This window comes from Anser brachyrhynchus, assembly GCF_964034855.1.
Source record: "Anser brachyrhynchus genome assembly, chromosome: 4".
NCBI lineage: Eukaryota > Metazoa > Chordata > Aves > Anseriformes > Anatidae > Anser > Anser brachyrhynchus.
In genome coordinates this window covers 20373135-20385707 of record NC_137698.1, presented here as the reverse complement: position 1 = coordinate 20385707, position 12573 = coordinate 20373135, and the positions used below count along the sequence as shown (strand labels likewise).

The window sequence follows — 12573 nt, the reverse complement described above, 5'->3', positions numbered from 1 at the left end:
ACTCAGGATTCCTGCTTAACCTGTAGCGCCTGTCAAGTACAATGAAACACATAGCTGAAACTAATACTTGCTGTCAAAAGTACTGGATTTTGTATTATGGTAATTTCAGTACAGTAGCATATAAAAGCTGTGCTATGATACCGCATCTGAAGTATTGGTACCCTGTGATTATTATTATGACTCAGAAATATCTGCATTTTAGAGAGTCCGAACACAATTTTTAACTGCAATGTAAAAAATATGAACCCTTCCTCTGTGGGAAAATAAAATATATTGGTGGTATAGTTTTCCAAAGGTAATCTTAGTGTCATAATACTATAGGTATAACAACTTGGCTGTTGGAGATCCTTTGCTTTGTTAACGACGATTTGTTCTCGTCTAAGCCTTCCTATCTTTGTTTAACTATGTTAGAGAGAATCTTACAAAAAAAGCTTTTAAGCAAACCGAGCAGCTAAATATAGACAGCTAAAGATAGTATATTTTAATTATTCAGTAAAAACTGAACATGTTCTCTCTCTGAACCTTACTCCTGAGTTCTCCGTCTTTTTTTAGGTACAGGTTTTCAGTGTGCCAACATACTTCATTATTTAACAAAATTTTAAAAAGCAGAAGACAACACTGTTACTTAGGAAGCTTAAAAAAAAAAAAGGAACACAAGAAAGGTGGGATAATTATTTCAATTTATACTAAAAAAAAATAATAATAAGGTTCTGTACAATCTGGATATCAACGATACAGTCTATTTATACTATGTTACAAAACTTGACATGAAGCTTAGTATGAAAAGAATAATAAAAGTAGTGAGCAAGTGGTAAGGCAGCTTTATCTTCAGGCAACACTGAATGGTCTCCTTTTTTTCTTTTCTTTTCTTTTCTTTTCTTTTCTTTTCTTTTCTTTTCTTTTCTTTTCTTTTCTTTTCTTTTCTTTTCTTTTCTTTTCTTTTCTTTTCTTTTCTTTTCTTTTCTTTTCTTTTCTTTTCTTTTCTTTTCTTTTCTTTTCTTTTCTTTTCTTTTCTTTTATTCTTTTATTCTTTTATTCTTTTATTCTTTATTCTTTTATTCTTTTATTCTTTTATTCTTTTATTCTTTTATTCTTTTTTCCTCTCCTCTCCTCTCCTCTCCTCTCCTCTCCTCTCCTCTCCTCTCCTCTCCTCTCCTCTCCTCTCCTCTCCTCTCCTCTCCTCTCCTCTCCTCTCCTCTCCTCTCCTCTCCTCTCCTCTCCTCTCTCCTCTCCTCTCCTCTCCTCTCCTCTCCCCTCCTCTCCCCTCCTCTCCCCTCCTCTCCCCTCCTCTCCCCTCCTCTCCCCTCCTCTCCCCTCCTCTCCCCTCCTCTCCCCTCCTCTCCCCTCCTCTCCCCTCCTCTCCCCTCCTCTCCCCTCCCCTCCCCTCCCCTCCCCTCCCTCCCCTCCCTCCCCTCCCCTCCCCTCCCCTCCCCTCCTCTCCCTCCTCTCCCCTCCCCTCCCCTCCCTCCCCTCCCCTCCCCTCCCCTCCCCTCCCCTCCCCTCCCCTCCCCTCCCCTCCCCTCCCCTCCCCTCCCCTCCCCTCCCCTCCTCCCCTCCCCTCCCCTCCCCCTCCCCTCCCCTCTCCTCTCCCCTCTCCTCTCTTTTGTCTATTAGGGAATAATCACCTCATTTTTTAAAGATTATCCCTGTAAAATATTTTACAAGTGGCTGAATGCGAAAAGACGTCAGCAATCAAATTTAAATAAGAGACAGTGAGCATTAAAAAGAAAAAAAAAAGTCTATCTTCCACATCTCATCCAAAGCCTCCTAGATTTTCTTCCTTTATTTTCAGAAACATCTGTATTTAGCTTTGTAGGTGAAAAGATTGGAAAGTGAAAGACAGCTTGAGCTCCTCAAAGCGCCACTACAGACGTTTCCATGTATGAGCAGACGTTTCCATGTATGAGCACAAAAATGTGTGCATTAGCAGATTAATGTATTTTTGGAAAGTAAAGGCAGAAAGGCTTCCCCAAAAGATTCTTCACTCTTTCAAAAATTATGTATACCAAGACTAACAGTCTTAATTTGTGTGAAGGAAAACTGGTCAGTGCACGATGCAGGAGGAAATATTTTAGTACCTTTTGAAAAATCCCCTTACAAACTTTTATTGAACTTCTGCATGTCAGCTACAACCACTGATGAGAAATAATAATACTTGCTGTCATTATATTCATTTCCTAATAGACTTGAATTCATATTTTAGGAAAGGCCTGGGGGATTTTTTTATAGGAATTCCAATATCTGAAATACTCAGGACAATGTGAGTTCTTTATGATATTTTAATATTTTATTAACAAGATCAACCTTTCTGTAAACCCGGTAAGGCGGGATGTTGAGCTGGTCAGAGATTAAAAATCTATTTACCTTCTCCTTACAGTGAGCTCAATAAAGAAAACAATTTAAGACAAGGAGGGATAAAAAGAAACCAGGTTCTCTCTGCTTTTTTTCATACTTTCAAGGTGGATCTCTCCTTCCAGGACTGATTTCAGTCAGAACGTTTTAACATAATAAGGCTATTGTTCATACATAAAATGGTTTCACTGAAAAGACCAGTTCCTATTTTATAATCTTTTGGCACTTTCTAAATCTCCTTGCTCACTGAGACTGTTAATGTTCATAAAAATGAGGAGAGAGAATCCCAATAACCAAAAAGGCAATGGCAGAAGCCTAGTGAAATTCTCAACCAACACATCCCATATTTTGTATTTCTCACATTCGTTATTGCACACAATTTCTACACAAGACACCTGCAAATTTCCATTAGCAACACTTGCTTCATTTTTTATTTTAGTCACTTCATCCCAAGAAAAAACAACCAGACTAATGATTTCAAAGCAATGCTTTTACAGAAGGTATTCCTGAGAGGCAACAGAACTAAAATATTAGCTGTTGCCTACTTAAAACTTTCAATTCTATAACCTGAACAGATGTTCCTTTTATGAAACATTGAGCTTTTAGAGGTTTACTTATTTTAGGTACTCATAAATCCTATGCTACTGGGAGTTGCAGCAGTACAACAGCTATGAAATTTCTGGCCAATTGTTTTAGCTGCATGTCTGTGAAGTAATCATTTTTATTTATTTGCTATGCACATAAAAATACTATAGTATTTGGGAATGTATTTAAGTTCTATCAAGAGTTGGAATTCTGTTTGTTAGCAAAATTTTATATTGGCCCAGGTTTTATTCTGTATATTAAAAAAAAAAAAAAAGAGATCCTTTATATAATAATTTAGGAAAAATTCTTTATTTTCTTAGCTATTACTGCTAGTTCGGAATAATTTTACTTTAGCTTCTAAACACTTTCTTTTCATTAAGCTAGAAATGATACAGATAAAAGCTTTGGTTTGGGTCCAGATCTGGATCATATCTAGATACATCTAGATGTGAAATGTGTCTCTAGAATTAATCGTACCAAAGGAAGACTCACAGAATCTTCAGGATTTGCAGTCAGTTTTAAGTTTTTCTGAGACAAAATCATCAAATCAGTCTGAATTTGCATATCTGACAGCAGAGTTATGCCCACTGGTGTTGGCTACTTTTTCACTGCTTGTGAAGAGTTCTGCAAAGAGCCAGCCAGAACCATCATTAGAAATCTGTTTGGTTTAATTCAAGGATGTCATTAATTCAGTACATCATTTTGCCATATGGAAGATATCTGTTGCTTCACAAAGTTTAACGTAAGAAAACATTTTCTTATTGTAAAAGTGATCAGCCACTGGCACAGGTTGCCCAGAGTTGTGGAGACAACCAAAACATGGCTGGACACAGCACAGCAACCAGCTCTTGCTGACCTTGCTCACGCGGGGAGGGGGCGGGCGACTAATGTAAATAAAAAAATTATAGAAAGGAACTGAATTTTTCTGTTTCACGATCTTAATTGTTATAAAATTAATGTCATGCCTTACCTGAGATGGCTTAAAGAATTATGGTCCCAAAATAATGAAAAGATTTTGAAATGAAATGAGCATATGAATATATGCTGAAATATAATGAATCTTTTCATATAATGAAAAGAGCATAAAGTTCTAGGATCTTGGTAACCAAGTGGGTTTGTGCCATATCTATTCACAAGTGAGACATTCTTGAAAAATGAGATTGACTAGACTCAAAATAAACTTCCTGAAAATATCAAGAACCCGCCTTCCTTATAGAAGTACTTCTTTGTAGGAAGTGTTAAAAACAGACAAAGAGAAATAGATTATTTCTATATAAATAGAAAGTCTATGTGACACATTGCTGATTCAGAAAAGAAAGGAATACAGTAGTAGCAATATGAAGAAACTAAGATTGTGGCCAGATCTTTCCTTAATACTTCTGTACTGATCCTCAGCAACAGTACTACCAATTCTCTCAGTAATATTTTGTGCCATTAGGGATTAGCAGCAGTAGTATGAAACAGGAGGCCTAACCCTGAGTCCAGCAGAGTTCAATTTTGTGGAATGCAGGTTAATCCAGCTTGCATTGCACTTAATCTTTGTTAGTAGATTAACAAAATATATTTTCGTGTTTCTTCTAGATTACATAGAAATGTTTGTAGAGATTAAGAATTGACATAGCTTAGAGCTCCATAACAAAAGCTTTATTGGTTATGATTTCAGCATAGGGAAAAACACTAATTGCAACTGACAAACTGTCTAGGAAATTGGAAGACACAGAAAATTGGAAGTTACAGAAAAAAAGGAAAAAGAAGGTTTTCCTGAATGTGTACATTTTTCCATAGGGACTTCCCTTTGTTCCCTTCTAGGTCAATGATTTTACAATTTCTCTATATAATGATGCAGCTGCAGGATAAAAACTTTACACATATATGTAGTCATGCTTACACACAAATATATAGTAAAATATACAGGTACATGATGCCAAATTGACCCTGGTATAAATATAGCAGCAAGAAATAAACTGCAGGTGGCTGTGATAAAGACCTCTATGAATATTAGAGAAGTGTATGTCCATATCAAGTTTATGTCAGAAGCCTGTTTCTATTATAGACCAGCAAACTCTGGTAACTTTTTGAGGTGCATTTACATGACTAAAACTTATAGTGTGGCCAAAATTGTTGAATAATGTTAGAAGACAAAGTGAAAGGATTGTACAAAATTAAGCTATTTAACATATTCAAAATCTTAGTGACAAGTCTCATGCATTAGGGATGCTTTTTGCCCTTGTTGAGCACACATCAGCTTCATTAATATTAACTGGAGTGATTTATGTGTGTTTAAAACTGAAGATGACATTTAATAATTGCATCAGCAATTGCATGGATATGCATTCAGATTACTACTCATTTCTAGAAATCATTGTCTGGAACATTTTAGTCTTGCTAAGTAGTCATGTTTTCTTTATATTATGCGTATTATATATCTGTCCAAAACATATTAAATGCCCCCTTTTATTCAGCATTCCATGGTAACTAAATTACTTTCACATATGTGGTACTTTGGTTCCTCTGATTACTTACACAAGTTGATTAATAGTCAAACCCTTATTTTGTGAGAGGTACTGGAATTTTATTGCCAAGAGAATTGTCAGAAAAATATCTATAAAGTCATGTTTGTAAAAGGTTAAATAAAAAAAAAAACACTTCCAAATTATTTATAGTAGCTTTATAGAATCCTATATGAACTCTTTATTTGTCTCTCTATATACAACATGATCTACTTCCAGATGACTAAACCAACTGATTGATCTGTTTGTAGTGCTCTTCTCCTTCATGTTCAGACATGTTTACACTTTAGAATATAACCTCATCAAGAATTTCGAGACTTCTGAAATGTTTGCTGTTCTTTCCTTTATTAAAAAGAAAAAAAAAAAGGAAAGATGTCAGTCTTCTGCTTGTTATGGTTGTGACATCTTTTTCTCTCCCCCAGCCCAACTCCAAATGTAGTTGCATCCTTGTCTTCTCACATACAAAATGAGTATCAAACAGAAGTTCATATTCTACTTATTAATTCATCTTTCATTAAGTCACCTAGTAGAACCAGCACAGCATCACCTCTCACTGTACAGTAGCACTCAGGCAAGGGGTAACCAATTATGTTAAATAATTCTCCTGGTGAACATTTCTCTTTATCTATCCTCCCTTTTACTCTGTTGCTTGCACTTGTCAAAAAACAGATTAACATGCATCTCTGCCCTACACAGAGCATTCCTATACCTTTTTCTGAAACTAACTCACCAAGATTCTGTCAACTGAAGCAAAGAAATCAATAAGGTAGCAGATGTCTTCATAGCTTGGACTGAGGTTTTAAAATGGGCCTCAGGGACCTGGATGCCCAGATCTCAGTGAAGTTCATTAGGAACCAGAAATCTAGTTTCCTTGGTCTTCTTTGGAAATCTCAGTTACATTTTTCAGCAGTGCAAACAGCAGGTTGTATAAAGCAGTTATGATAGAAGAAAAATATAAAAGTGGCTTTTAATACTGTAGCAATTATAATGAATGAGCAAAGAAATAACTAGCTAATATGATTAAACATGTATGGTTCTGAAAACTGGAGATAACGGAACTTAAACTTACAATACCTAGAGACAGAAAGCAGATAACATCCCACTGTTTTTACCACTGTCCTAAAATGCCATATGCCTTTTAGTGTTGGAGACATTCCAACATCTGTGTTAGAATGGGTTTTTGGCATAGTTTCAGGAGTACACTTTCATATCGGTTGTGCTCCCTGTTATCCATGAATACACACATTTGCTTTTTGTAGCTGTCTAGGAGAAAATACCATTGGAATTTTTAAAATCTTCCTATTATTTCAAGTAAATATGTGGATTCTGCAAGGGTCTAATTTTGGCAAATTTCCTTTTCTTCTTCTTTTTTTGAGGGAGGTGGGGGAGCAGAATATAAGGAGTATGTTGTTTGTGAAAAAAGCTGGAGAGCTTGCTGGGAAAAAGGCAATCACACACTTAAAAGAATACTTTGAGCTCATTAAAATTAAGCTATGTTTCCTAGCAAAGATGAACTGCAGTTTCTGTGAATGAATATGTACCTATAAAACATTCATGAGAATTCCATGCATTGAAGAGAATGAAATGAACCCTCGGTCATTACCTGGACAAAATTATTACTGTATTTTAATGGATTCCAGCTTCTGTAAGGATTACAAAATGAGCCTTTATCACACCTTAATACCAGCTGACTGCTCAGTAAAGAATGCTGTTAAAATCCCATGTTCTCTCAGAGCTGAGCTCTAATTCAGTGACTCTACAACAGTACAATCAGCATGTTGATCCTGACAAGGGATGCATAAAATGGAATGCATTACAGTTGGGTTTGCATCTTAATGGTCTAAAAACATGGAACATTTTTTCCCTCTAGTGTCTGGTAGTAGAAATTACAGCTAGTTGAATGGATTTTTGAACAATTACAATATTTAATTTAATTTATAAATAATTTTCTTTAAATTAAAAGCACGTTAAAGTCTTAGTTAGACCTAATGGGATATTTTGAAATTATCTCCTAGTGAAGAATTAATATAAAGCCCAATTCTTATACTGAAATTAAGGAAAGTTTTCTTGTTGAGGTCAATGGGCCTTGAATTTATTTAAATGAGAAATAGTGGAAATGACATATCTCAAGACAAATTTTGGATGAGTTAACATTACACAACTGAGTTAGAGTGGTTATAGCAAATGTACACTGGAACTCATTGCAAATGTGGTTATTTAGTAGAAGACAATCTATACATTTAGGTGTATCAGTAACATCTACGCTATAGGGCAGTTGTTTCGGGGAATGGCCAGCATCTGTTAACTTGCAGTCAGGGCCTCATCTGCTCCATCTGAGCTTGTCTCTGTAGGCTCTATAATCTTAATAGAGGGGAGCCGGAGGTTGATACTGGCACCCATTAGAGCAGCTAAATTCAAGAGACTGAAGAGCAATCCAGAGTGCCTGCCATCTGTATCTGTCGTCAGTCCTTTGTCCAGCAGAGAAAAGCAGGCATGTAAGGTAGGAACTTCCACGTTTCGCATATGGCGCTCTCCAGTCTGTGTAGGGCACTTTGGAGAATGGATGATCAGAAGCTTAATTGCTGCTTTGAATGTCACCACTGCGACCTGATTTTGTCATTCAGTCTGCTCTCTAAATACACCCAGTAAGTAACAAAAAAGAAATCAGACTAAACAATAGCATGTTTCTAGTCATCTACATGAAGCATATACATTCCCACAGAATTTACAATCTATTATATAATTACATTAAACTACAACTTACTGTGTGTAAATTGGACTTAGCTTGGATTTTGCGGCTGCTTGTGAGATTTGGTGAGAAGAGTCTAGTCTTGAACATCTGACCAGTTTTTCCAGGCACTGCTTTAGTGAAATTTATTATATCTTTCCTTTTAATAAAGATAGAACAGGCTCATATAGAAAGTAACAATGAAGAAATTCTGCTATATTTTCACTTGGTATCAAATCAGAAGTGTGTTGACAAAAAAATACACTATACAATAACTGGAAGTCAAAGAGGACTAATGTGTGGTAAATTCTGTAGTCCTAATTAAAAAAAAAGGCTTGGTGTTGCAACAAAGTGTTCAAACTTGATGTGAGTAATTTGAAAGAAAGTCATCAGTCATTTAAAAATTTAAAGTCTGACTATAGAATAAGATTCCCCATAGCTATGATGTTGCTTTATGGTAATGAATTACTTAAAAAAAGTCTGCAGTAATGGAAAATGACTGTCTGTTTGGAGATGCCAACCCCCCTGTAGCTGCTAAGAGTAAGAGTGGAAGGAACTTACTCCAGTTCCAGTTACTTAAGAGCTGGGGGATCTGGGTGGAGTTCCCAAAATAATTTTAAGGAGATCAAAAATAAATAAATAAATAAATAAAAATCAGAAATTGAAAAAGAAGAAAACTACAGATTCTACCTAGCTGCTGAAAAATGCATGGCCTACCAAAAATGCTCTCTATATGCTCACAAGTTACTGGAAAAAAAAAAAAAAAAAAAAAAAAAAAAAAGAGACCTTTACTCATAAGTAGTTTAGGTATTTTTAAGTGTTATCCATTGTGCTTTCATCTTGTAGATATTTATTTGCAGGTGTACACTATTTCACAAATAGACTGGAGTTTCGTTTTGAATGTTTTACAGTCTGGTCTTCTGTCCAGGTCTTTTACATCTCTGCTGAACTAATCAGTTACTTGGACATTATCATTCCATAAATCTGGCGTTCTGTTCCTGATGAGAAGAGCACATGCACAGCACTAATGTAATACCTGCCTATGGAAGAGAAAAGGCTTTCCACATATACTTCTGCAAGTTAAATTTATTTTAAACTACATGTTTGCTGAAAATATCATTGTACACAGAAATCAAACCAGGGGAGGATGATTTACTACACTTGTGAAATTCATGTACACATTTTATATGGTCAATTTGATCAAAAGCTAATATATCATCTATGAGATTCACAGTACTTCATCGTGAGATGAATAAAGCACTTCTTTTACAGCAGTTAAATATTTGGCCATGGATCACTCAAATTTAATTGTGTGCTTATACCTCTGAAATAAATATAGTGAACTATACTCCCATACACATTCACATTAACAATCTTATGTACTTTAGATGGAGAAAGGAATGTCTGTGAATCTGAGGCATACTGATAACAGTCTGGGGACAGTCTTGGTTTTGCTATGGTTAACACATGAACTGTTAGAAGCCCTCTTATCTTTACATAGAAGAAAAAAAAACAAACAAGCCAAGTGTAACATATCTTTGGAAGACTGAAGTTGGAAGTAACGGACACTACCTTTATCATGCGTCTGCTAAGTATATTCAAACCATTGTTAAAGCTATTTCAAAACTGAAGGATTATTTCAGAGATTCTACAAGCTCAGATTCAATTTATCATATAGTATAAAAGTGACAGGAAAAAAACATTAAGGAAAAGTCCCATGAAATAAATATCCTCATTTATTCCTTAACAGTTTGCATTAACACTGTAGACTTTCAAGCAATGGCAAGAGCAGCAGGAGATACAATTTTCCACATGAATAAACACTAGGATATTTTTTTTTTTAAAAAGCTAACTACCAAGAAACATACGGTTATCTCCTATTACTCATCTCCTTTTACTTTTCTGCTTTTATTTTCAATATAAAATGTAATCAATTATCAGTAAAGAGCACACAATTGTGTTCACCCTATTTATGAACTATTTGTTGCATGTGATGTGAGAAGAACATTATCAAAAATGATGATTAATTTAAAATGCATATTCTACAGCCAGAAACATTTCTTTATAAACTGGAAGCTCTGAAAAGTCTGAAAGCCTGTAAAGTTTGCACACAGGATTCTAGAGGTGAAAAATAAGAGAGTGCCAGCTTCAAATTTTTTTTCGATCACATAAAGAAATAGTAAGAGCAAAAAGAAGCAAATTATGTCGATTTCCTAAGTTTCTGTCACATCTTCATTCTGCTTTGAATGAAGCAAGCAATTACTCTTCTGGAGTTTATTTTATTTTATTTCATTGTTATTAACCTGTTTGTCTTTCATGACTGTCTTTCATCTAGCGCTTTAGTCTCTTTCTACATTTTGTTACAGGTCGTATGTCTTTGAGAAGAAATAAATGATCTCCTAAAAGTTCCTTATTTTCTTTTTCCAGATCTAGTTTTATTCTTCTTAACTCCATATTCTTCTCTGAGGTTTACTTTCCAGGTTGCATACCTTTCCATTGCTTCCTACCTGTTGAAGAGAAAGTGCTGATACCTTCTTTTAAAAGAAATATTTTCTTTAGCTGCATCCATTGATTTTATAGAGGCCTCTGATAGCGTACTCCTGTACTCCTAACTGAAGTAGTTTAGCTGGTACCCTACAGCAGAAGACTGCGTGGAATGACATTCTAAAAATGTATAACATATCTATGACATAAATCATAGATACAAGAAAATAAGTGCCAAATGCTATCCATTCTTAGTTAAAAAGCAGAGATAGTAGAGTTTGAAGTTGAAAACAAAACAAAAATACCAGTAAATAGAATGTAAGATTAAGATTTTTACCCTGATGTTCAATCTCCCCAACATATTACTCATGTTCCAAATGCATGTAGCTGCCACAGTTTTGGTGTCTATTCCCTTGACGCAATTCTCTATTTCCTCTGTTCACACAACTGCCTAAGTATTTGTGGCCTGAAAACATTTGTGAAAGAGGATATAGTCAGGAGAAGGAACTCCTACATATGACAGATTAATTTTATAGTGACTCTTCTATATAGGCAACAAGAAAAAGTGTACAATTTGTACTTATAACTAAACTTAAATACAATTCTGAAGATTATTATTGTTTAAAATGTGTGGCATTGCAGTATAAAGATGAAATCAAATAGCACTTTTCAGTTGAAGAGGATATTGGTCATCCCGGGAGAGGCAGTCTAACAAAAAAACAATCAGGCTTAACAAAAATGAAGAAATTATATTCTAAGAGAAGGTTTCAATGCCCTGTAGCAATTTCAGAAAAATATGCTGTACATACATCAAGGAATGTCTGTTACTGAACTTGTAAACTGAAAGATGCTCCATCATATTATTTTTAGTGTGTTTTAATAAAGATAATTGCCCTAAAGGGAAAAAAGTACTAAAGAGTGTTCGATGCAGTAATCACAAAAGATTTTTATCGTGGTATTTACCCACTGCCAAAATCACTGTGAACGGATTACTTTCAAAATCCCGAGAAGCATGAAATCTTAGCAACCTTGGGTGAGCTGTAAAAATCTGACGTTCATTGAACCTTTGGCTAAATGGTGCCAAAGGAAGTATAAATCAAATACTTTGCTTAAAATGGCTCTTTAACAAAATCCCTCAGAGTTTGCTGAAGATGAATTAACAAGCAATTGGTTGTAGAGGGAATTCTCCGTAGATGGCAAGCTAATGAATTCTGACAGGTTGAATGGTGCAAGGATAATGGGCTGAGCTGTCCACTGACTGTAAAGCAGAAGCTGATTAAGGTTAAGACTTCAGGAAAACACCCCAACTAAACCGGATCAAAAAGAATGATTTAATTGATTTAGGGGTTGAATTGCAGTGGTTCTGCTTCTTTTCTAACCCAGATGTGTTATTTCAATTCAAACATTTGAAGTTTAACACTGATATCACGACTTGCTGCTACATAATTAGTGGTTGTTCTAATATTACCACTCACTCCTCTTTTCCAAATATGAAGGGTCACACATACAATTTATGTCATCATCTCAATAGCACCTTTGAAATAATTTCTGATTCAATTAGATATTGAGTTATGATTGTATAATTTGATAGAAAACTTTTTAAAAACATTGTGCCTACAATCAGACTTAAGGAAATGAATCACAGGATGGTTTGGGTTGGAAGGGACCTTAAAGACCACCTAGTTCCAACCCCCCTGCCACGGGTGGAGATGCCACCCACTAGACCAGGTTGGCCAGGGCCCCATGCTACTTGACCTTGAACACCTCCAGGGATGGGGCATCCACAACTTCTCTGGGCAACCTGTTCCAGTGCCTCACCACCCTCTGAGTAAAGAACTTCTTCCTAACATCCAATCGAAATCTCCCCTCTTTCAGTTTAAAACCATTCGCCCTTGCCCCATCATTATCTACACA

The 12573-nt window shown here is 35.6% G+C and overlaps 1 protein-coding gene and 2 long non-coding RNA genes across 8 annotated transcripts in view; 1 reads left to right on the top strand and 2 right to left on the bottom strand.

Moving 5' to 3' along the window:
• The window catches only part of LOC308194868, a 126085-nt gene that overhangs the window by 50440 nt on the left and 63072 nt on the right, over positions 1-12573 (top strand). The window lies entirely within an intron of this gene.
• Positions 1-12573, bottom strand: part of MTNR1A (melatonin receptor 1A) — a 47724-nt gene that overhangs the window by 15362 nt on the left and 19789 nt on the right. The window lies entirely within an intron of this gene.
• LOC308194867 overlaps positions 1-12573 on the bottom strand; it is a 40456-nt gene that overhangs the window by 9872 nt on the left and 18011 nt on the right. Inside the window, exon 3 of one of the 2 annotated variants that reach the window (XR_013950948.1) lies at positions 9182-10682. The exons of the other annotated variant lie outside the window; for it this stretch is intronic. This is a non-coding gene — a long non-coding RNA (uncharacterized lncRNA). Of the gene's footprint in view, positions 1-9181; positions 10683-12573 lie in introns of those variants that run through there. 2 annotated transcript variants of the gene reach the window in all.